Source organism: Acipenser ruthenus, chromosome 5, assembly GCF_902713425.1.
Source record: "Acipenser ruthenus chromosome 5, fAciRut3.2 maternal haplotype, whole genome shotgun sequence".
NCBI lineage: Eukaryota > Metazoa > Chordata > Actinopteri > Acipenseriformes > Acipenseridae > Acipenser > Acipenser ruthenus.
The window spans coordinates 20,943,621-20,967,932 of record NC_081193.1 but is presented as its reverse complement, the minus strand read 5'-3'; the positions used below and the strand labels follow the sequence as shown (position 1 = coordinate 20,967,932).

At 38.7% G+C, this 24,312-nt stretch overlaps 1 protein-coding gene across 5 annotated transcripts in view; it reads left to right on the top strand.

The window, feature by feature from the left end:
* The window catches only part of LOC117403346 (regulator of microtubule dynamics protein 2), a 70,077-nt gene that overhangs the window by 25,633 nt on the left and 20,132 nt on the right, over positions 1 to 24,312 (top strand). The window lies entirely within an intron of this gene.

Sequence of the window (24,312 nt, the reverse complement as noted above, 5' to 3'; positions counted from 1 at the left end):
GCTAGTGAGTGAGAGGAAATCTTACCTATATAATACTCCTTCAACTGGGTAAATGTGATCTTTTTATTTTTGTCTTTGTGAAAGTGTGTACATGGGGCACAATTAACACACAGCGGAAAACTTTTACAGTTTGTAGATAAAGCTCCCCAACGTCCACACTCACAAGCCTGTGAAAATAATAATAGTAAAGCAGAAAATCCAACTAACTATTTGTTTATATGGCATGGCCCCTGCAGTCTTTTTTGGATACTCATAATTTCATTAGATTTATCTTTCAAAGTTTGAACACAGGAAAATATATTTTATCAGAATAATCAGAAATTGCGCATTACTTTATCTTGTATTTAAATTGCTGCTGTTACTACATTTGTATACAGCATTTGGTTTGCCACCTTAAACTTTCTTAATAGAAACAAAGCTACTACAGAAGGTGTGTCAGTGTCACCATCCCGTGCTGTACAGTCACAGTGATGAGTGTTTAATAACTTTTAAATGTTTACCTTAACATGGATTAATTGAAAACCATTGAAGATTAAATCATCAACAGACCAACTTTCCTTAAAAACTCCACCCCTCAAATCCAACAAAATAAATCTGTGGAAACTCATAGCTCCACACATACTGTAGATCCTTAACACGTGAGATTTACTATTCTATATTGGTAGAACTTCAGTAGCAACCAAGGGCATGTGCTCCTACAAATCGCAATTAAAGAAACAGAAAAACGCCAGTATTCACTATTCCACCCTTGCGCACCCCAGATGTTTGTTTGATGATCCTAATGTATCTGTAAAAGCTCCAGCTGACCAAAAATCCAGCTTTTGTCTTTTGGCATTTCCTAAACAATACGTACTGACTCTTCAACTCTGAAAACCCCCTCCTGAGAATATGTTTTAAAGCCCTGTATTTGATAAGTCAAGGATAAAAGAAACAGTTCTTTAATTAAATCTACGCCATGATGTTGAGTGATATTAGTAATACAAATAATCGACAGTGAGACATGTCTCCTTGCAGGCTGATTTTTCAGCTCATTTACTTTGCCTGTTTACTTTTGCCTGTTAGTGCTTCATACAATTCTATGTGTATCTTGTTTATACAAGCACTGGTATTTTAAACATCTTTCCCTTTTGCCAGGTAAGGAAGCAAACAAATGGAATATGATTAGACAGCTTAGTGCTATTAAATGAAATCCTTTACAAATGTTCCTATTTTGATGGAAGAAAATGTGCTGTTGGAAGACTTGGCAGTGAAACCCCCTACCAAGGACTTTTTTTAGTCTGTGCCAGAAATTTGCTTTGTAAGCTTATCTTCGTGATAAATGAATTGGTGAGGTATACAGATAACAGCCTTGCTTGTATGTACAGAACTATGCAGTGTTGGTGTATTTGGGAATAAATCTGAAAAAAAGTGTTCACAACTGAAAGCTAAACTAAGGTTGTTTTTACTATACATCTGAAAAGAACAGACAACTTTGTATCGACTTTGTTAAAGAAATATATAGGTCAGGATGCACCTTTTCTTACAATACTGTCCCTCATGAACCATTGAATGAAGAAGGCTATCTTTGCATGGATATCAATTAAAAAATTCTAAGTAAAAAAATAAAATACAAAATAAACTAAAACGGACAATTTTTTAAATGTTTGCAATTTGCACTACAGTAATTGTGTTATTGGTGTGGCGTTTTATTCATGAAATAAGTGTAAACATCAGGGGATTGTAATTGTAAGAAATCCAAAGCGTTGGTAATTTCAGACAAGTGTTGCATGTGTTGAGTTGTATCTTGTTTATAAACTGATGTCCTGGAGGGCTGATGCAATGAGTTTAGCAAGCAAGTAGAGTTTTTTAATCTTGGTTCTGCTTGTCGCGATCTCATGCAGACATTTCAGATTACATCTTGGTAATGTAAAAATGTAAACAGAATTAGATGAAGTGGCTCGAGGAAGTGGTTCACATAATTGCTTTGAGCCACAGTGCACGTTTTACGTGTTGTTTTTGCTGCTCATTCCGGAGGATTTGAGACTATTGTGATAGAGGGCATCAGGGATGGTGGATTATTTATTGTATACTTTAAGTGTCACCCCTGATTTTGTTCCATGAAAAAAGGGATTAGCGCAACAGGACTTTCCACTGAGTGAGTTATTTGAGGCGCCACAGTGTATTTAAATACCTAGAGAGTTTTTTTTCTTTTTTTTCCCAATGTTTTGGCTTTGGACCAAACTGCCTTAGGATCCAAACAAGAAGGTTAGCACACCACAATGTTTGTAGACAGAAGGTTCTACTTTATACTAAGGAAGGGACATCTTTCCTGGATTAAAAATATTACTGCACATATCTTTCCATTTATACTAGCCGACTAAAACCCTTTTATGCATAAATGGGGTTGTGCATAAAAACAGACAGGATTTCCACAATAGCCGCCCCCCTCCCCAACACACACACACACACACACACACACACTAGTATCACAGCACAGTACTAAAATGTTCTATTACTGTGCTGGGCCATTATGTGAGTTCTGACCTATACAGACACCACTTCCTATACCTGTAACCAACCCACAATTGCCTTTTTTCCCCATCCCATCAAATACTCATATATTGAAAGGCAATATATTGTACAAATCAATTATCAATCGTCATAAGAACATAAGAACATAAGAAACTTTACAAACGAGAGGCCATTCAGCCCATTTTGCTCGTTTGGTTGTTAGTAGCTTATTGATCCCAGAATCTCATCAAGCAGCTTCTTGAAGGATCCCAGGGTGTCAGCTTCAACAACATTACTGGGGAGTTGGTTCCAGACCCTCACAATTCTCTGTGTAAAAAAGTATCTCCTATTTTCTGTTCTGAATGCCCCTTTATCTAATCTCCATTTGTGACCCCTGGTCCTTGTTTCATTTTTCAGGTCAAAGAAGTCCCCTGGGTCGACATTGTCTATACCTTTTAGGATTTTGAATGTTTGAATCAGATCGCCGCGTGGTCTTTGTTCAAGACTGTATAGATTCAATTCTTTTAGCTTGTCTGCATACGACATGCCTTTTAAACCCGGGATAATTCTGGTTGCTCTTCTTTGCACTCTTTCTAGAGCAGCAATATCCTTTTTGTAATGAGGTGACCAGAACTGAACACAATATTCTAGGTGAGGTCTTACTAATGCATTGTAAAGTTTTAACATTACTTCCTTTGATTTAAATTCAACACTTCTCACAATATATCCGAGCATCTTGTTGGCCTCTTCCCCACATTGTCTAGATGAAGACATTTCTGAGTCAACATAAACTCCTAGGTCTTTTTCATAGTTCCCTTCTTCAATTTCACTATCTCCCATATGATATTTATAATGCACATTTTTATTGCCTGCATGCAATACTTTACACTTTTCTCTATTAAATGTCATTTGCCATGTGTCTGCTCAGTTCCGAAAGCTGTCTAGATCATTTTGAATGGCCTTTGCTGCTGCAACAGTGTTGCAGGGACATAGATTACAGTGAAATAAAAGCAAAACAGATTGCATGTTATTAATAAATAGGCTGTTTTGATTTCTTAAAACTGCTCTATGTATTGTAAGTTTATATATAGGGCTGCAGAGAGACTCTAAATGGTTCTCTAGTTTTTCTGCTTGTGATTTTAAAGAGTAAACAAATATATCAACCCGTTCCGCATGTTGAAAAGGATAAGTATCATATGTGCACAATAGACTTTAAATTAAGTTTTCATTAAACTTCTCTTGGCCTTTAAAAAAGTATACAGTGCTCCCTTGCTATAACACATGGATCATTTTAATTAGCAGTTTTTAAACTATAAATAACCTGGCTAAATGGTGGTCGGGAGTTCAGTTCAAAGCGACAGACAAGCAAACCAAGTGCGAGAAGGAGAGTGGGTTGGGAAAGGTGAAGATGGGCTCGCCCCAGGTTTGGCTGCCGGAGCAGGGCTGAAGTGTCTCGTCTCCTGGAGAAAGCAGCAGCTCCTCTCGCAGCAAAAAAAATAAATACATTAGGAAAGATAACCACGTAATAGGCCTAATATTTATTTAGTTTATAAAATTAATGCTGAATAAGATGTCTGTGTTATAAAGTGCCAGCGCAGCTGTTCATCAGGTCAGATACAGATATCAAAAGGGAGAGACAGAAACAGAAGTTAGACTGCAAAGTTGTTTACAGTTTGAACACCGGTACTGTATTTGCTGTAGAAATATTGCATGAATCACTAGTATAAGGAATTGGGGGACATGCTGTAGGAGCATTCTGTCTGAGGCACATTATAACTGAGAGCCTTATAGCGAGGGAGCACAGTACAAAAATCAAAAAATTAAGTTTTCTATTTTATTTTATTTTTTAAAATTTTAATTGGTTAGAAATTCAGACTCTGCGGCTTTGGAAGCCCAAAATGTAATCCTTATTTTACACTTTGTAGAGTGTTGTATATGTTAGACAAACTCAAACATATCAAAAAAAGCATTACAGTTATATTATATAACTTCCCGTGCAATATTACAATGAATCATGCAAAATTAGAACTAACAACATTTTAAAGATTTGTACATGCTTGCAAACTAAAAGAAGAAAAAGAAGCAGCATAGAATTGGTTATCTGGATACAACTGTGGCGTATTTAGATACCTTTGGCCTTCATAATTTAAAAGTCCTTTACATTTAAAAGTCCTTTTACATGTTGAAAGATACGGTTGATGATATTTAGATATGTCTGCAGTTAATCATTAAAATACCCTACTCCCCCAGTCATTCAATGTAGAATTAGATTACTTTGATAACATAATTGATATTGCTATAGAAACACTAATATTGCCTGCAGTTATTATAAAGTACAATTTAAGTTTATTGTTTTGCAGTGATGCATATGGTTTGTGAAGAAAAAAAAAAAACCTGCAAAGTTTTCACATTTTGTGGCACCTGAGCGTACTCCACGATGTTTTCAAATTAAACTTTACATGTAGAATCTACACAAACTACTCCACAGTGATAAAGTTAAAAAATGCATATAGATATAAATAAGTAAGATTTACAGAGAAAAACAGATTAATCTCAGTTGCATAAGTATTCAACCACTTTGCTACTGCAGCCCTAAATCAGCTCAGGTGCAAGTGATTTGTTTGAAAGTTCACAAAATTAGTGAAATGGTTTCAGCTTGTGTGTACTCAAAGTGGTTTAACTTAGATAATTTCCCTCAGGTATATAAAGACGTTCAAGTTGCAACTCACATAGTGATCCAACAAAGCAACCATGAAGACCAAGGAGCTTTCGAAACAAGTCGGATAAAGTGATAGAGAGACACAGAGCAGGAGAAGTGTACAAGAAAATTTCAAAGGCGCTGATTATCCATCTCATCACAGTGAAGTCCATGATTAAGAAGTGGAAGATGCATCATACCACCTAAACACTACCCAGATCAGGTCGCCCTCCCAAACTGAGCAGCCGGGCAAGCCGGAAACTGGTTCGGGATGTCACTCTGAAGCCAACATGACCATATATATATATATATATATATATATATATATATATATATATATATATATATATGAATTCAAACTTTATGCAGCCAGAAAGCAGCAATCCTTTTAGAACCATTTGTTCTTAGAGGAGGGATAATGGGCTGTGAGCTGATCCAAGGTTATATTTTCTTTTCAGGTTACTGTCCTTTGTTCTCTTGTTCTTGTAGTTTTATATGCTTTTGCAATCCTTGCATTTAGTACAAATCGGTCACACGGGTCATTTATATTCTATCTGTATGCTGTGGTTTCTCTTTTGGATGTTTATTTGCTAAGGGATATATTCACTGTGTACAATTTTTAAAATATTTTTGGGTTGCGTGCAGTGCAGCCTGAGAACCTGTTCAAGATATACATAACAGATTGTTGGTTGAACGCTGGTTTATCTGAAGATCAGCTGTATGACAAATATCTGGGTGATTTAAAAGATAGTAAAACCACAGATAAGGTATTCGTATTGTAGTCTTTGGTTTTCAGTTGTATTGAAGTGTATTGTAAGTGAGTTTTTTGTTGTTGCAAAAATGTTGCATGGATAGCTTTTTAAGAGACAAGTGACTACATCTAATGTAATCCTAAAGGTGTTTTTTTTTTTTTTTTTAATTGATTGAGTTAGATTTAGATTAGCAGTTCATATTACAGGACATGAATAACCCTGTAACTACATTGTAATAACTAGGTAATTACCAATGGTTCCCTTTCAAGTACGAAATGTAACCATTACCCATATGGGTATTTACCGCCTAAAGACCCCAAAACCTGAATAAGATATAGCAAAGCTGCTTGTAGAGCCTGTGACGCAGTCATGGCCCCGCCCCCTGCGCTCACAGACCTCTGCGCTATTTTGCCTTTTAAGACTAACCTGACGGACTAGCCTTGTTCAGATAAGTACTTGTACCTCTATCTGCTGTATATTTCACATTTATTGTGTTTTTACACAAAATGTATGTGATATTAAAATAATTACGTGTAATTTGTGCACTACAGTCTGTTACTTGTTACGTTCCACTGCATGAAGCTAGCGACTTCTTCCCAGGGATCCAGCAACATAAGTCGGCTGACTTGTGCTCTCCCTCCTGGCTGCATATCTTTAGCTGGAGTTATTATTTCTCGTTTTTTTGTCATGGGACATTTTGCTCTCATATTATTTACTGTAATATTGTGTTGCTGTTTATAGAGAAGTTTCTCTTGTATTTTCTGTTTCTTTTACAGAGACTATGCACAGGCCGGTCTGTAACGTGGTGCTTAGCACACAGGGTTTTGACGCGGTCGGTTGCTATAAGCAGATTGAGGCTTATTTAAGGCAGCTCTGGCTTTCCCAGGCACGCATGCCTGACTGGTACAAAGCACTGCTGTTGGATGCCCCTATTACACCAGGGTCCCACAGTGGACGAGATGCTGCAGCGCTTTTGCCGTGTGCACGGGAATCCACGAAGGAGCTAGTTCACTTGCTTCCCAAGCGACCAGGCTATTTGCATGATAGACCCACTTCAGTTGGAGGAATGGTGGCTTGGACTGATCCTTGACCTCAGTTGAAGGAGGTTCAAAATGTTTACGATGCAACAGATGTTGCAGTCAATCAGGCCAAGCAACTGGTTAACCACGGTGGACCTCAAAGACGCCTATTTCCACATCCCCATAAAACCAGTGCACAGGAAGTACCCACAGTTCGCTTTTCAGGGAACAGTGTTTTACCATGTGGCCTCTCCCTCGCTCCCTGTGCCTTCTCGAAATACATGGAAGCTATCCTGGCTCCTTTGAGACTGAAAGGCATCAGAGTGCTCAATTATGTGGACGACTGGCTCATTTGTGTCCAGTCTCCAGCACAGGCAGAGGCCCACACAGAACTTCTCATCGGCCACCTTCAACGGTTGGGCCTTATGGTGAATCATGCAAAGAGCCTTCTCAGACAGCCTCCTATCTAGGAGTGTGCGTGGAATCTAGGTCCATGCTGTCCACTCTATCAGACGACAGAGTGTAGAGAATAGACGCCTGTTTAGAGCTCTTTTGGCTCAATAGAGCGCTCGTGGTAATGACGCTCCAGAGACTTCTGGGCTTGATGGCAGCAGCTTCCCAGACCTTTCCATTGGCTCTCCTGCGCATGTGCCCTCTTCAGGCCTGGTTCAACAGCAGGGTTTTTTAGCCCGCGTTGAATCATGACCTCCTATTGACAGTGTCTCGTCACTGTCTAAGGTGCTGTCTTGGTGGAACAGTCTGTCCATCTACGCCTTGGCTGGGCAGTTTCACCAGAAGGGAGGTTGTCACCACGGATGCTTCCAGCCTGGGCTTTGGAGCTGCAGGCAATGTACCTGGCCTTGCAGAATTTATTTGCAGGAGGTTCGAGGGAGACATGTACTTGTCCTTACAGACAACACAACAGCGGTGGCTTACATCAACCAGCAGGGCGGCCTCAGGTCGCCAAGTTTCCATCATGTTGACCACAAGCTTTTGCTCTTGGCATACGAGAACCTCTTCACACGGCGGGAACTACATCTGCCCGGGGTGACAAACTGGGCGGTGGGCCTCCTCTCAAGGAGAGTTCACAGGGCTTCAGAGGAGTGGAGGCTTCACTCTGGGGTGCTGAACCTCATTTGGGAGAAGTTCGGGAAAGTAGATCTCTGCCTCCCAGGAATTAACCCACTGTCCCCTCTGTTTCTCCATAATAGGAGGTGGGGACCCGCTGGCCGTAGATGCCTTGGCACACCAGTAGCCGAGGCAACTGTTATATGCCTTCCCACCACTCGCCTTGCTCCCACTGTATCTGGAGAGAATCAGGCAGGACCGGGCCAATGTGCTCCTAGTAGCTCCTTGTTAGCCTAGGAGACTCTGGTTATCAACCCTGGTGTAGCTCCTGAGCAGCCAGACGTGGAGACGGCCCAAGTGCTGTGACCTGCTCAGTCAGGCACGGGTGACTTTATGGCATCCTGACCCATCGAGTCTGCAGCTCTGGGTCTGGCCCCTGAACAGCTGCATTTGAGCCGTCTCGGTCTATCCAATAGTGTTATTCAGATGTGGTGCCTGCCTCATGGGTTTGACCTCACTACCTTATCCCATGGCAGTTGTACTGCAGTTTTTGCAGGACCTTTTTGACAAGGTGAAATCCCCCTCTACATTAAAGGTCTATCTGGAAGCCATTTCGGCTTGCCCTGTCAAAATTGATTTTTCTGGTGGGGCAATTTTTGGGGCGGCTTCGGCTGCCTATGAAGGACATTGTTCCTGACTGGCGGACATTGTTCCTGAATCATGGTGTTTAATACACTCATGAAGCCTCCAATTGGGCCCATGCTTTCAGCTGAGCTGAAATTTGTATCGCTCAAAGTGGCTTTCTTGCTTGCTATCACCTCTGCAAAGTGGGTGAGTGACATGCAGGCATTCTACATTGCAAAAGCCTGCTTAATTTTTACATCGGCCAGGACAAAGGATATGCTCCATACCAATCCTGCCTTTTGCAGAAGACGATCTTGGCATTTCATGTCAACCAGTCTGTGGAATAGGAGGTTTTCCATCCACCTCCTTTCCAGTCTTGCAGGGAGCGACAACTACATACGTTCTGCCCAGTGTGGGCCCTGGCATACTACGTTGACAGGACGAAAAGTTGGAGGCAGTCCGAACAATTTTTTGTCTGCTATGTCCCATGGTCAAGCCCTGTCTAAGCAGCGCTGTCCAAATGGATAGCAGACACAGTCACAGACTGCCTACGAGGTGACGAACTTGTCCCCTTCAGAAAAGCTCACTGCCCATTCCACCAGGGGCTTTTTTCCAGGATGCATCTGTCAAGGGCATATGTAATGCAGCGGTGTGGGATGCTCTCCATACCTTTACTAGGTTCTACAGACTGAATGTTGTGGATCCTCAAAATACTGGTTTTGGAACTAGTGTGTTAAGGTTGGCTTCCCAGTCAACCCAGGTGAGTTTCTCTCTCATTTTTTTAGCCCTAGCTACTTGTTACTGGGGTTCTGCATGATAATGCACAAGGCAGCCTCTTGGCTTAGCCTTATAGCATTCCAGTTGCTCTGCAATATTGCCCTTGTAACAGCTTTGGTACTCCTACCCATACGGTAATGGTTACATTTCGTACTTGAAAGGGAACGTAAGGTTGTTATCATGAGCCTGTTTCCCTGAAATAGAAATGTAACCCATGACTGCAGCAGGCTTGAAGGAAAAATGATGCAGAGGTCTGTGAGCGCAGCACTTTTGTGCCCTCGGGGGCGGGCCATGACTGTGTCGCAGGCTCTGCGAGCAGCTTTCATATATCTTATTCAGGTTTCCGGGTCTTTCCGGGTTCCAGTTCCATTTCAGGGAACCAGGGTTATGATAATAACCTAACGTTCTTGCTCTTACACAGTAAATGCTGTGTAATTACTGTAAGTTAAAGCCATGCTCCAGGCCATTTCCATGTAACTGCACACTTATTCTAGTAATAGTTACCATTTAGGGGCAGTAAATATTGGTAGTTATACAGTTATTAACATTTCAATCCATGGTTATTTGGATATTTATGTCCCGTAAGCTTAAGTGGTACATTATTATTTTTTTCAATTAATTGTTTTTGTGTTTTGTTTATTTTATGCATTTTACTTGAAGGGTTTTATGTTCCAAGATTCTACAAAAGTAATGTTGTGTTTTTCACTAGGACCTCTGGATGCAATTACAGTATTTAACCCAAAGGTGGCTATGTAGTGGATACCGTGCTGTACTATGTTTATTGGCCGAATGAGGATGTCCAGTGGGTGCTGGTTGTTAATGATGGACATCCTCGTAAACTTCTATTTTTATACCGGTAAAACATGTAAAAAAAAAAGTAAAAATGTTAGATGAAGCTATTTACAAGCGTCCAAACACTATATGATCTACCGATCTTGCGAACTGTGTTATCCGAAACTAGACCCTGGTTTTAAATAAAGTATTTCACACTGCAGCATTGATTACGAAAAAGTAATTCAACGACATATCTTTAAACATTAGCACTTTTATAGAAGTCATTACGTTGGTTCTTTAATTGCATAAAATTAAATATGCTCTTTTTGGTACACAGCCAACATGTTTGTGAAGTTAAACCGACATACTTTTACCAGTAAAGGAATAATAATTGTATGTTTTGCTGTTAGGTGGTCACTTAAGAAGAACTATCTTGAAGTTAAGGTTCTGTAAATTTAAACCTTGCAAGGTTTTATTCTGTTGTCTATATAATCTTCTATTCTTGTTATATTTGTATAAACACATAAAGGTACTGTATATAAAAAAAGGAACATTGAGAATTTGTTTTCAAGGCTCAGAAAAAACACAGTTAGCCATTGAAAAGAGACCTACTGAAGAAGCAGAAGAACATATCAGCTACTAGGAGGTCACATTGTGTGCCTGTGGTGAACCTGGTTAAGCGTGACAGTAAAGCCTCAAATCTAACTACGGTTAAGGGATTGTTTTGCAAGTGATAACCACATAAGCTAAAGCCATGCTTGTGGTGTTCTACCTGCACGAGAGCCTTGGTTCTTGAATCCTGTGCAGCACATGTAGGCTAACCCAGCATTCATTAATCATGAGAAAACTTTGTGCCCTATTGCAAGGCAATTGCTTTTTCTGTGAAAGCTTACACAATATAATCACCTGGGCTCAGTACAAGTACTTGCTGCATTATCTGTTGGAGATGTGCTGCAGGATTTGCTGATTTTTCTATATAGGTCAGGTGATTTAAATGTATAATTTAAGAGGGCCATTATACACTATATTTAAGGGACAGCTGAACAATGAGTTCAAAAATATGCTCAACAAGGTCTGACATTTCACCTGAATAAGACATGATGTTTATAATTTGACAGCTGATCCACTTGATAAAGTTGTAGCTTGATATTTCTGCGTTAATAATGCATGTTCGGTGTCCAAGATACAGCCAGAGCAAATATAAACTTTTTTTTCTTTTAAAGATGATGATGTCGTCCCATATCTGGTGGTCTGCATTCACCACTGGGCTGTCTTATTACAAATAATTCATTGAGGCTTTTGACTTACAGAAAAATGAAAAAATGGGGTCAATTGGTTGCCCTTTTATTGTGGTGTTGTAAATCCCCTATTGGTATAAAAGGTAAATAGTTAGCACTACTCTGAACATTTTCACTGTTAAAAAAAAGTTCTGAAGTTTGTTTTATTTAAAATGTATTTTCTCTGGAGCATATGCCAAGTGCAGTTTCCACAATGTTGTTGGAACATTTTAACTGATACCACATTTAAATGAACCACGTGTAATATAATAAAGCTTAAATGGCTACTTGGGGAAAAAGATTAAAAATTGCTGTGATTGTTTTTGAACTTTCGTGAAGTTAGCAGCCAATGTAAAAAATCTGGTGATTTTAGCACACTGTTTGTATGGGTTTCTTTTTCTTCTTTTTTATTTATTTGGCATTTTCATCATTCAATTTTTGCTTTCCCATGTATTCCTTTGTGTGCTAGTAAATACTGTTTTCATAAAAAAGCAAGAGCCCAATTTTATTGTAGGCCTTTATCCATTTAGAAAATGCTTCATTAGAATATGTAAGCTGTATGCGATGGGCTGCTCTGTCGATATCATTCATCCTTATTGCAGATTTTCTTAGAGTTGAATGATGTAATGAAGATGGATGATAAGAGACATTGCTTGATTTATTGGTCCATAGCTCTTTCAGATCAAATAAAAAAGGGAAACTGGCAAAACAATGAGTAAAATGAAAATTATGAATTAATTTCTTGTCAATGGCACTTATTTCTGTTGCCTTGGGTTATATGGCAAATCTGTTGGATATTGTTCTTTTGCTTCTATGAGAGAGAACTGTTTTCAGTGATATCGATATACTGCAGTTGGATGCCAAGCTTCTTATTTATATTCCATGATGCTCAAATTTGTTACAAAAAGTATCCAGAAGCAATTCTAAAAAAAGTTAAAAAATATATATATAATAATAACAATAAAAAAAGCACCCTTTTATGACTCTTCCCCAACCCATTCAATATTTCCTGGTGCTTTTCTTTTTGGTCCAATTGTAATTAATATGTGACCTTGTATAAACAGCTGAACCATAACATTTTCAGTTTTTACTGTGCTGTATTCTCTATCAGCTCGGTTGACATTGCATTTAAAAAAAATGCATATCTGCTAAGGCACCTCTGGGATTCCGTTCAAAACTGTGACACTATCGGCCACCTATCTCTGCCACACACAGTAATAGTATTCTGTTCATCAAAACTTCCCTTTTTACAAAGTACTAAATAATGTTTGGTAATAACTGGAAAACAAATATACTGTAGCTGGCCAAGTGAAAATTATAAAAATACACAGACAAATCCAGAGCCTCAAACATATCGCATTTAACAAAAATGTTCTTACATATCATATTTACATTCCCCTAAATAGCACATATTTTTATTATTTCAGTCACCGTCACCTCTTAAAACACATGTGCAAACATGCCTCTGAGCGAGTTCCTTCGCATGAGCAACACAAATTGTCATATTGCTGTCAGTCCTAGGTATCAGGAAGCAGCAGCAGTCATGAATATTCTTTGTTCTTTTTGGTGAGTGTTAAATAAAAAATGGATCAGTATCTATTTATACTTTATGATTTTTTTGGCAATTGTTGTACCTGTATCCTATTGAATAAAAAAATTATATTTCCGCGATATTCCGTTGGCTGGATGACATCGCTCCTGGGGCCATATGTTTGACACCCCTGCTCTAGATTCAGCAGAAGGGCTGGAGCACATCTGATTGGTTTGTTCCTGAGCAACAGAGAATTGAGGAAAATCTACTTCGAGTGCGACTATCACTAGATATACACATACAAGTGAGAGTGGCTCTGTGATTGCTGGAAGTAGAATCTTGAAATTGACAGTTTCAATTGACAGTCCCCTTGATGTATGGAAGCTAAATATGCTCATATTGAAACAAAAAATAACTGATGAAAGTCTGCTGCATGACTAGTTTTGTACAGTTCTTATTGAGTCTATTGAATTCAAAGTAATTTAATTGTGAATGCTTTTGCTATTTTAGAATCAGCTCAACTGAGTGCAGTGGGGTAACAAGTCCAAGTGAAGTGATTGATTGCATCTAAGAATTGCTGTATAATTTTTGGAACTATCGTCAAGTTTCTGATGTGCTGGTGCCCCCATACTAAATGACCAATTTTGCACAGCGTCAACTCTTTTGAGCCGGGTGGTGACCCATCCTCCTAGAAACTTACTTGTGGATACTCCCAGCTTGTCTCTTAAAATGTCTGCTTCCTTCAGATCCCATTAGAAAAGCCTAGGAAGACTGTCTCTGTATAGGTTATATATCTCTGTTTTTCTTCTTTTATTTCACTTGAAGAGCTTTGTCAAATATGGCATGATCTTTCCACTGCAACATGGGAAAGTCTTGGTTTTTTTGGAATTGAAATGTAATCTTAATGTCAGCAAAATAGCGCTTCCTTAAAACCATGTGCAAAAAGCAATCAATCACTTTGTCTTTAGTAGCCACATTTTTTGAATCAATGCTTAAATACTTTTCATAACGCTGCTTTGTACAATAGGACCAGGGATTGTTGCTGCTTGTACTCATTTCTTTGTGAAAATCGGTTTATATAAGATTTTTGTTGACTCAGTACAGTATAACTGGTGTTCCCCATGACTGAAAATTGCTTTAATATATGGAATCAACCAAAGTCTTCCTGTTGACTAAGTGGCTGATGTAAGGATACATACAAAGTGATTTGTGGCTGCAAAACACCCATATTGTGGCCAAAATCTGGTTTTTGCATGCACATAAAGGGCATAAAGTGGGACTTTAGCGGCCACTAAAAATGCGGCGTATGTAAAGAATGGTTTTCACCTGCCGTTCTGCACCCGTTATCAAATTAGCACTTTGTCATCATTAATCCATTTTAATGATTTTGAAATTTATTCAAATGAAGAAATGAGCATGGAATTGGGCAAGGATCTGGAATACTAAACAGACGCAAACATTAGAATGAGATGTAAGGATTCCAACGTTGGAATTTTTTTTTTTTTAAACTTAGTCGTTGCCAATTATTTTTATTATTTTCTCCCAATTTAGAATGGCCAAATATATATATTTTTTAATCTCAGCTCACCGCTACCACCCCTGCGCTGACTCGGGAGGGTGAAGACGAACACACACTGTCCTCCGAAGCGTGTGCCGTCAGCCGACTGCTTTTTTTCACACTGCTGACTCACCATGCAGCCACCCAAGAGCTACAGCATCGGAGGACAACGCAGCTCTCGGGCAGCTTACAGGCAAGCCCGCAGGCGCCCGGCCAGACTACAGGGGTCGCTGGTGCGCGGTGAGCTGAGGACACCCTAGCCAACCTAACCCTCCCTCCCCCCGGGCGGCGCTCGGCCAATTGTGCGCTGCCCCCTGGGAGCTCCCGTCCACTGTCGGCTGTGGAATAGCCTGGACTCGAACTCGCGACGTCCAGACTATAGAGCGCATCCTGCACTCCACGTGGAGCGCCTTTACTGGATGCGCCACTCGGGAACCCCTCCAACGTTGGAAATTTTTACATAATTCTCACTGCTTAATGTTGCTGCCTTCTGTACTCTGTGTACCGTTGCAGTTTATTTTTGTATGTACTGTAATCACTCTTCCCGGCCGATTGAGCTTTTGGCTCAAGCAATTGAGCATAATCTGGGGGTACATTGAGTCTATCTAGCTATACGTTAACATTTTTGGAACTGTTTATTAAATTGTGATAAAGCTTACAAGTGTGTCAGAATGGAGGGTGTATATGGAAGACTTACATTTTTACTAGGGCTGTTCCGATGAACAGATTAATGGGACCAATTAATCAACTAAAGAGTTGATTAGCGGAGGTAGGACATACACAGTTGAAGGTATTCTCTGCCTTGGTTGAAGGTCTTGAGTAGGTTTAACCAATGGGAGAGCCAAAGATCTGCCACTTGTTATGCAGGTGTCTAATCATGAGTGAGCACAGGCAGGACATAAACTGTTGAAGGTATTATCTGTTTCAGTTGAAGGTCTTGGGAGTTTAACCAATGGGAGTCAAAGATCTGCCCTGGTTTTGCAGCTGTCCAATCATTAGTGAGCAGAGGCAGGACATAAATATGCTAGGGTAAGCGGTGTAAAAATAGCTGAATTTCGTGCAATATTGCTTATTATAGAGACCGATATTGGGAATTATATTGAGAACTTAAAAGTAATATTTTGAATTGCTTTTTACAAATAACAACGGAGACATTGTAGTCAATTGGGTTACAAAGCAGAATTCTCAGAACAATTGGAGATTGTTAAAAAAGGGAGTTATACACCACAAATACCCAAACTAACACAAGAAAGGAAGGGATATACTTGCCACTTCCAAAATTCAAATTATGAAAGGTATCTGTAACTTACCAGTAGTTGTCAATTAAAAAAAGTATACTGCTGGAACTTTCTTTTGTTCAGCAACATTAATCTATGATGTCTAATGAAGTTAGCACAAAAACATGAGCGTCACTTGCAAGCCACTGTAATACTCAAAACTTCTGGACAATCAGACCAATGTATACACAATACAAAAGCAGCAATTTTAAAGTTACATTAAAAGCCACCAAGATAAGAAAACCGTTTTATAAAAGTACGTCTTTAGTCTTGACTTGAAAACTGTACATTCCCAGTTTCCCTGACAGACGGAGCTCTACAAGAAAAATACCATTTTCTTTTATTGACCCTAGGAATAACCAGCGGCCTGTGATTTTTAGAGTGCGGTTTGGAAGATACTGGGTCAGTAACTCCTGCAAATAACTAAGTGCTAATCCATTCAGGGCCTTGTAAGTTAACAGCAAAATTTTAAAATCAATTCTATACTGCACAAGGAGCCAGTGTAAAAAGAGTTTTAGAATTCTAGCGGCGGTATTCTGAACAAGCTGCAAGCGGGATACAACACGTTTTGGGATACCAGAAAAAAAGTGCATTACAATAATCAATTCTAGATGAAACAAAGGCAGCATGCATTAGTTTCTCAGCATCAGGTACAGAAATAATTGGTCTAAGTTTGGCTATATTTCTCAAATGGTAAAAAGATACTTTAGTAACTTCCCTAATATGAGTCTCAAATGATAGATCAGGATCAAAGATGACCCCCAAACTCTTAATTCCTAGTTTAAGTTTTGATGAGAGACTGCAAGGGTCAAGCTCATGTAATCCCGCATTTCCATGTAGTTGGTTCTGTGAGCCCACTAGCATAACCTCTGTTTTATCAGAATTCAACATTAGAAAATTCTGTGACATCCAATGCTTGATGTCTGTAAGGCAAGTAGCTAATAACACCCAGGCAGAGGAAATTCCTGACTTCAAGGACAAATATAGCTGGGTATCATCAGCATAGCAATGACGTTCACTCCGTGTCTGCCGATAATGTCACCTAACGGTAGCATATATAATGAAAACAACAAGGGACCTAGAATGGAGCCCTGTGGAACACCATAGACAACTTCTGATAATGCCGATTTTACCTCTCAAATAGAGACGAACTGAAACCCATCAGAAAGATAAGATTTGAACCAGGGTAGGACAAGGCTAGACAGTCCCACTGTGCTTTCAAGACGATTCAGTAGGATGGAATGGTCTACAGTATCAAAGGCAGTACTTAGATCTAGAATAATTAAATCTGATGGAAAGCCTGAGTCAGAGCTTATTCAAATGTTTGACTGTTTAACCTTCTCTTACTTTAGCTAAGCAGGTGAAGATTGTCCTTAATAATTTGCAGTGTTTTTTTTTTTTTAACGAAAAGATTGCTCAACAGTTTGGCATTGACGCCTTATATAACTCTTTACAGGCATTGATTGAAATGAAAGGAAAAACACAACCCAAATAAAATAGCCTCCAGCACTGTTTGTCTTTTATGATGATGTTCTTTTTGAAAACAAAAAGGTTTTTCAGAGTTGGTAATGTAAACTTTAGATAACTAGTTTCTGCCCCAAATAAGTGCTGTTTTTAAGAATATCTAATGAATGCGCCTAAATTATCATGTGCCCAATATAACTCATTTCAGTATCAGTTCTGCATGGCAGTCTTCAATTTCCACTCAGTTTTACACAGTAGAGTCTATGTGCTTGATGAATCTTACACAAATTGTTGCTGGCAAACACTGCTTTGCACGTATGTTTATGGTCCATTAGCAGAAAGTTATTTCTGGGGCAATTTTTCATGAGCCATACTGGAGAGGAACCAAGTTTGGCTGCCTGTTACATCCAAACAGGTGTTTTTATAATGCTGCAATTACTTGTTACAAAACATAGTTTTCTTTTTTTAGTATTATCGTAATAATTCCATATGATATTTGTACACTTTAAGAACCTATTTTCTAATTGCCTTTGCCTTTTAAAAAAGGCTCGGGGGGGGGGGGTATCATTGATAAGTTATCATTGATATGGGATATATCTCTTATAGCCGGAATTGCCTGAGCGCTTATATCAAAGCTTCTACTTTAAGAGCCCTGTATGTGTCAGACATCGTCTCCGTCCCCAGGAGATAAATATGAGTGATGCATAAAGGCCGGTTTACACCCCATCGCTTGACTGTTGCTCTCATAAAAACCCAATGACAGCCAGTTGTCGCTCAATTAGCGCCTGATCAACACACTGCCATCGTGCATTGGTGCACTATAAACGCACAGCAACGCTGAAGATCCACTTGACCCGAGAGAGTAAAGTGGCTTTTTTCTCTGAATATATATTTTTTTTTAATTGATCTATTAAACCATTTTGGCCATTTTGTTTAGATTTAGATTTGTCTACTTTTGGCATGTATTTGTTTTGCGCCTCTAGTAGTACATTTTTGAGAATTAGCCATCCTTTCTCTGTGGATGTGAATAGCCATACTTTTCTCTATTTTACTCCCATCTGCTTCTGTTAGTCTCTGTTTCATTCCTTCATAGTTTGCCTTTTTAAAATTGTAAACCTTAGCTTTAGTCATTACTTTTGGGGTTTTAAAAAGCACTTCAAATGAGACCATGTTGGGTTTGCCAATGGTTCTCTGACCTCTGTTTTAGTTATTCTGTCTTCGTTATTTGAAAAGACTAAATCAAGGCATGCCGTCTAGTTGGTGCTTTGACAAATTGCGTTAGGAAGCAATCATTTGTCATTTCTACCATTTCAATTTCGGCTGTTGTGCTCCCCACCAGGTTTTCCCATTTTATATGGGGGAAGTTGAAATCCCCCATTAGTATGGCTTCTCCTTTGCTACATGCATTTCATTGTATAACAGATTATTTTGCTCGGTATCTGTATTTGGCGGTCTGTAGCATGCTTCTATTATTATGCCCTTTTGAATTTTTGTCCATTATTCTGACCCATATTGATTCTACGTTTGTTTATTTCTTCCATATTTAACACCTGTACTTCAAGACTATTTTTGATGTGTAGCGCTACCCCTCCGCCTCTTTTGTCCTGCATGTCTTTCCTATACAGTGTATACCTACTAATATTATATTCGTCTCCGTCACTCTCGGATAACCAACCGATGTGGACGACTGCTACCGGGTCATCTCCTTGTGTGCGTGACAAAGACTCCCGGAAGGCAGCAAACTGTTGTTGTAAGGGGGTCCAGACTGCACATTGAACTTGCTGTGTATCTCAATATGGGGTCCCCGACAACCATAACCTCCCTTTTTTTTGCTGCCTGGCTAGCACCGTTTATGGTGTCCTGGATGTTGTTCCTTTCGTTCTCTTGATGCTGGTTTTGTCATCCAAATTTTGAAGTGGGTCAAATTTGACATTTTGATTTCTGGTGGTTGTGTTTGACTGCTTTTCTTTTTTTCCCTGTCTCTGCCTATCTGAACCCAGCTGTTTTGACCCTCTTCTATCTCCCTGGTGGCTTTCAGTCGGTTAGGGGTGCAAACTTCCAAGAATTTCGGGTGTGCCAGCTCCTCAAACTCCTGTTGCTCTGTCATTTCGTGCAGTTCAATTTCTAGCATACTTACTCGTTGAAGCAAGTCCTGGATCTTGCAGCACTTTACACACATTTGGTTTAGATCTGCTGGGTTTTGTCTGATTTCCCACATCATGCAGGTGTCACAGATGGCTTGAAGGCCATGTTCATTTTTTAATTGTTTTGTAAGTTTAAGTGTAGTTTCTGCAGCTGTCAACTTTCAAACTGCTTCTAAACTGCCCTTCACTTTTCCACAAAGCACTTCCCCCACACTGCCGCTGTTTGGACTGCCTTACTTTTGTGCGTTTGCCTGTGCGTGCTTTGTAGCTCCGCCCCCTTGTCTCAGAATGGTGCCGAGTTTGAATCTGAAAGTAATCAGCTGGCCTGAATTTCAGCTTGACAAATATAATACTATTCCACTTAAGCTGCTTTCACTCCACCCTAAATCTTAAAATATAGGAGCATTTTACACTAAACAAAAATGTTCTGTCTGAGATGTCAATCTGTAAATTGTCTGTAAATTAAAAATGGTATTACGTTCTGAATAGAACAAGAAATAGGCGTCCCATGTTCATTGTGCACTAACAGCAGTGCCAAAAGTTACAACTGAAATTCCATACAAGGAGATATTCCCTCTCCATGTTTCCAATACAAAGGACCAGATCAAAGGATATTTTCAGAGGATTATTAATTATCACAGCCTGATCCTGATCCTGATCACATCTTGTCATGTAGTCTAATTACCGAGACCTTGGAAACAGGATTGTGTGTCTCTGTATCACACGGTGCTTTATCTCCTGTCCTATTCATGAAATGCTGCTGTTGATTAAAAGTCAGCGTGGTTTTGAAAATTGACACTATTCATTTGCTTTCCTAGACAAAAAAAAAATGCATCGAGTTAATGGTTAACATAAAACATGGTACAGTACACGATGTTAAGCTCAAAGCACACTGAAAACCTGTTTCACTTAGCTGTCTCCGATTCATGAATATAACCAATATAATTTTATTTGAAGTCTCTCAAAATAGAAATTGCAGTACAATAGAAATGTATGAAGAATTGGTTTATAATAGTTAGTATATTGGCAACAAAAAGTCGACTACCAATAAGCGATGTTCAAAATGGGTTTTCTTTTACTGAAGGATCTGAAATACATGTGTCATTCATAGCATATTAGAATATGTTTACATTTTAAAGTTGGCTATTCCTGTCTCTCCAATGTCTCTTATCTGTGCGTTAACGTCTTCCATGACTACCAGGATATCTCCCTTTGGTACACTGTCCATTACGTCTTGGAGCTTCCCATTGAACTGATCTATCTCTTCTTCCTCTGTTAATGATGTGGGTGCGTAGACCTAGAAGAAAAAAAAAAGGAAAGCTGCACACTCAAACATACTCCTAAACGTTTACAAAATGTATTGAGAAAGAAACCAATGTTTCGGCTGCAAAGCCTTCATCGGGGTTTAGAGAGACACTAATAGAGTGTTTTTGTTTTTTTTTATAGACAAAGTAGCAGATGTTGACAATCAACAAATTAAGAAATCACAATCAATCTACATAATTGATAGTTGTATAAAGACATAATAGATTGAAACAAGTTATTAAGTAAAAGTAAATATAGAATCAATTGAATAATGTTGCGTAATTCATCAATAATAATCATGCACAATAATAGTCATAATAATGAATTAAAGGAATGGTCTGAGATCTAAATCAGTATTCATAAGAACATAAGAAAGTTTACAAACGAGAGGAGGCCATTCAGTCCATCTTGCTCGTTTGGTTGTTAGTAGCTTATTGATCCCAGAATCTCATCAAGCAGCTTCTTGAAGGATCCCAGGGTGTCAGCTTCAACAACATTACTGGGGAGTTGGTTCCATACTCTCACAATTCTCTGTGTAAAAAAGTGCCTCATTTTCTGTTCTGAATGCCCCTTTATCTAATCTGCATTTGTGACCCCTGGTCCTTGTTTCTTTTTTTAGGTCAAAAAAGACCCCTGGGTCAACATTGTCTATACCATTAGGAATAAGATTTTTTAGATTATGAATCCAAAAAGCTTTTCTTTTTAAGAGAAAAGTATCAAAATCACCACCCCTCCTTGAAAACACAACCTTTTCTATACCAAAATATCTAAGCAATGAAATCGAATGTTTGGCTTCTATAAAATGAGTAGCAACTGGAGAGGTTTCATTTTTACTTCTTATCGTGCTACGGTGTTCAGCTATTCTAGTTTTAAGAGCATGTTTAGTTTTACCGACATAAGATTTACAACAAGGGCATTGAATCAAGTATATCACTCCCTTTGTGGAGTAAGAGATTATACCTTTAATAGGAATCCTTTTACCAGTAAATGGGTGTTTGAAAGAATGGCATTTCAAAGTACTGTTACATTGAGCACATGCTCCACATTTATACCATCTGGTATAGGTGTTAAGAGGACTTGTTGAGGAGAGGGAAGCAAATCAGTTTTAACCAGACGATCCCTAAAATTCTGTCCTTTTTTAAAACAACAAGAGGGGGATCCAAAAACAGATGTGTCAAATTGCTGTCCAATTTTAAAATGTGCCAATATTTATGTAAAATTCCATTAATTTGTTTCCGAACATTTGATATATTTAGTGGAAAAATTTACAGAATTGTGCTTAGTTTTAGTTTTAGCTTATAAAAACTCTGTTCTTGATTTGTGAGAGATTTTTTGAACAGCAACACTGAGATATTTCTCCCTGTATCCCCGTCTCCGAAATCTTTCTTTCATATCCATAAGGTTGGATGAAAAATCACAGTCTCGTTGACAAATGCACTTAATTCTACAGAACTGGCTGTAGGGTACACTATTTTTCAACGGAAGAGGATGGTAACTATCTGATGTCAATAAAGTATTACGATCAGTAAGCTTTTTGTACAAATATACAATAGTATATTGTATTATTTTCCTTAATAATCCATAAATCTAAAAAGTTAATTTGCTCGAGATTATATTCTATAATCTTAAATGTTCACAGCAAGAATTCAGAAATAGGTAGAATGTTAAGAGCCCCTGACCACCTCCTCTCCACAAAACAAAGATATTGTCTATATATCTTTTCCAAAGTAAAATATTAGGCAAAAAATTATTAATTTGCAGATCAAAAATAGATTGTTCCTCTAAATAGCCTACATACAAATTAGCATAATTTGGTGCCGTGGATGCCCCCTTAGCAGTTCCTTTAATTTGAAGAAAAAAATCTATTTGAAAAACAAAATAATTATGAGAAAGTACCAGTTCCGCCAACCTCAAAATACATGAATTAGAAGGTAAAGGATCATCTCGTTTTTGGAGGAAGTGTTCAAGAGCACGCAATCCACCATTATGAGGAATATTTGTATACAGACTTTCAACATCAAATGTCACAAGTATAATTGATTCTGTAACAGGTTCCAAAGATTCAATATTAGAAATCTTATCACCTGTATCTTTAACATACGAAGGTAGTTGCTCAACAAAAGGTTTAATAAAAAAATCCACGAAAGAGGAAAGAGCCGAAGTCACAGAATCAATACCAGACACAACAGGGCAGCCTGTGAGATTAATAGGGGTTTTTTTAATCTTTGGGACCTGTACCAGGGTGATGTTTCCTGGGTGGCCCTGAAGACAAACTTACATTAACCTGTCACTGACTGGGTTGCAGCCTATAACTGAATCTGCCCTCCTCTTCCCACACGTTAAAGCCACTCCATTAGTTGTATGTGTTTTGTGTCCTGAATATAAAACCTTGTAATCATCAGACTGAAAATGTCCCATGCCAGTCCACTTGAGCTCGCTGATCCCCATAATTTCTGTGCGCGTTCTTTTCATCTCTTTCTTCACAATCTCTAGCTTCCCCTGGTTCATATTTCTCCCATTCCACGTCCCAATCTTGTGTGTCTTCGTAAAACGTGGAACTCGCCTTTTGGAGCTAGCGACATCAGTGTCTGAACGTCCTTGCAGCTTCTTCCGTCTCTCAGATACGGTACTGTAAACTGTGAAAGAACAACTACTACAATATTGACCGTTTATGTTAATAACACATCATATTTTACTAAACATTGAATACACCTCAAGAATATGAAAAGATTCAATACATGATGCCACCTTTAGTTCATAGTCATCGGTCGACAATAAGGGTTCTGTATTTGTCACGGATTACTTGTGTGGTGGCATATGACCAGGAACTGAATGACACAGAGTTGTGTAGTGAATGCATGCTTGCACCGGTTTATTAAATGAACAAACAAAACGTTTAAACAAAACACAGAACAAAACATGTTTGCCAAAATAAATAGACAGACAGTGGACGAACCCCAAACAAGTATCATGCTGGTCTTTCCAGCACGAGTAGCAATTGTTATTTTAAGGATCATAGGGTGTACGCAAGATGACTGAGAAATGCAAAAATGAAAGTAAAATTAAATTAAGATCTTGCATTGTTTTTTTAACAGTATTATATATTATCTCTAAACCACAGTGCATAAATATTTCATTTTTGTTTAGCAGCTCAAAGGTTAGTATAGTATTGTTTAAAAAATGATCATCCACGTGTACGATGCATGATTTCGATTGAGCAGATTTCTTCTGATATTAGGGTGGGTGAAGCAGGCGTCTGGCAATTCTGCTATGGAGAACTCTGCTCATGAACTTTGCAGTTCTCAACTTGTTGTATAAGTGAATATTAATCAGTGAAGCACAATCTTTCTACATTTTTTTAGAGTATAAATGCTCCAATAAACATAAATAATAAGGAATATATACAAGACAAACATTTACTACTGCCAGGCTGAGCAACACCTTCACTGGCTTCTCTCCTCAAAACACCACCAAACAAGTTATATACATGTGGCCATTCCCTAATTAGCACTCAATTGCCTAATCAGGGAATGGCAACATTCCACCTGCGATTG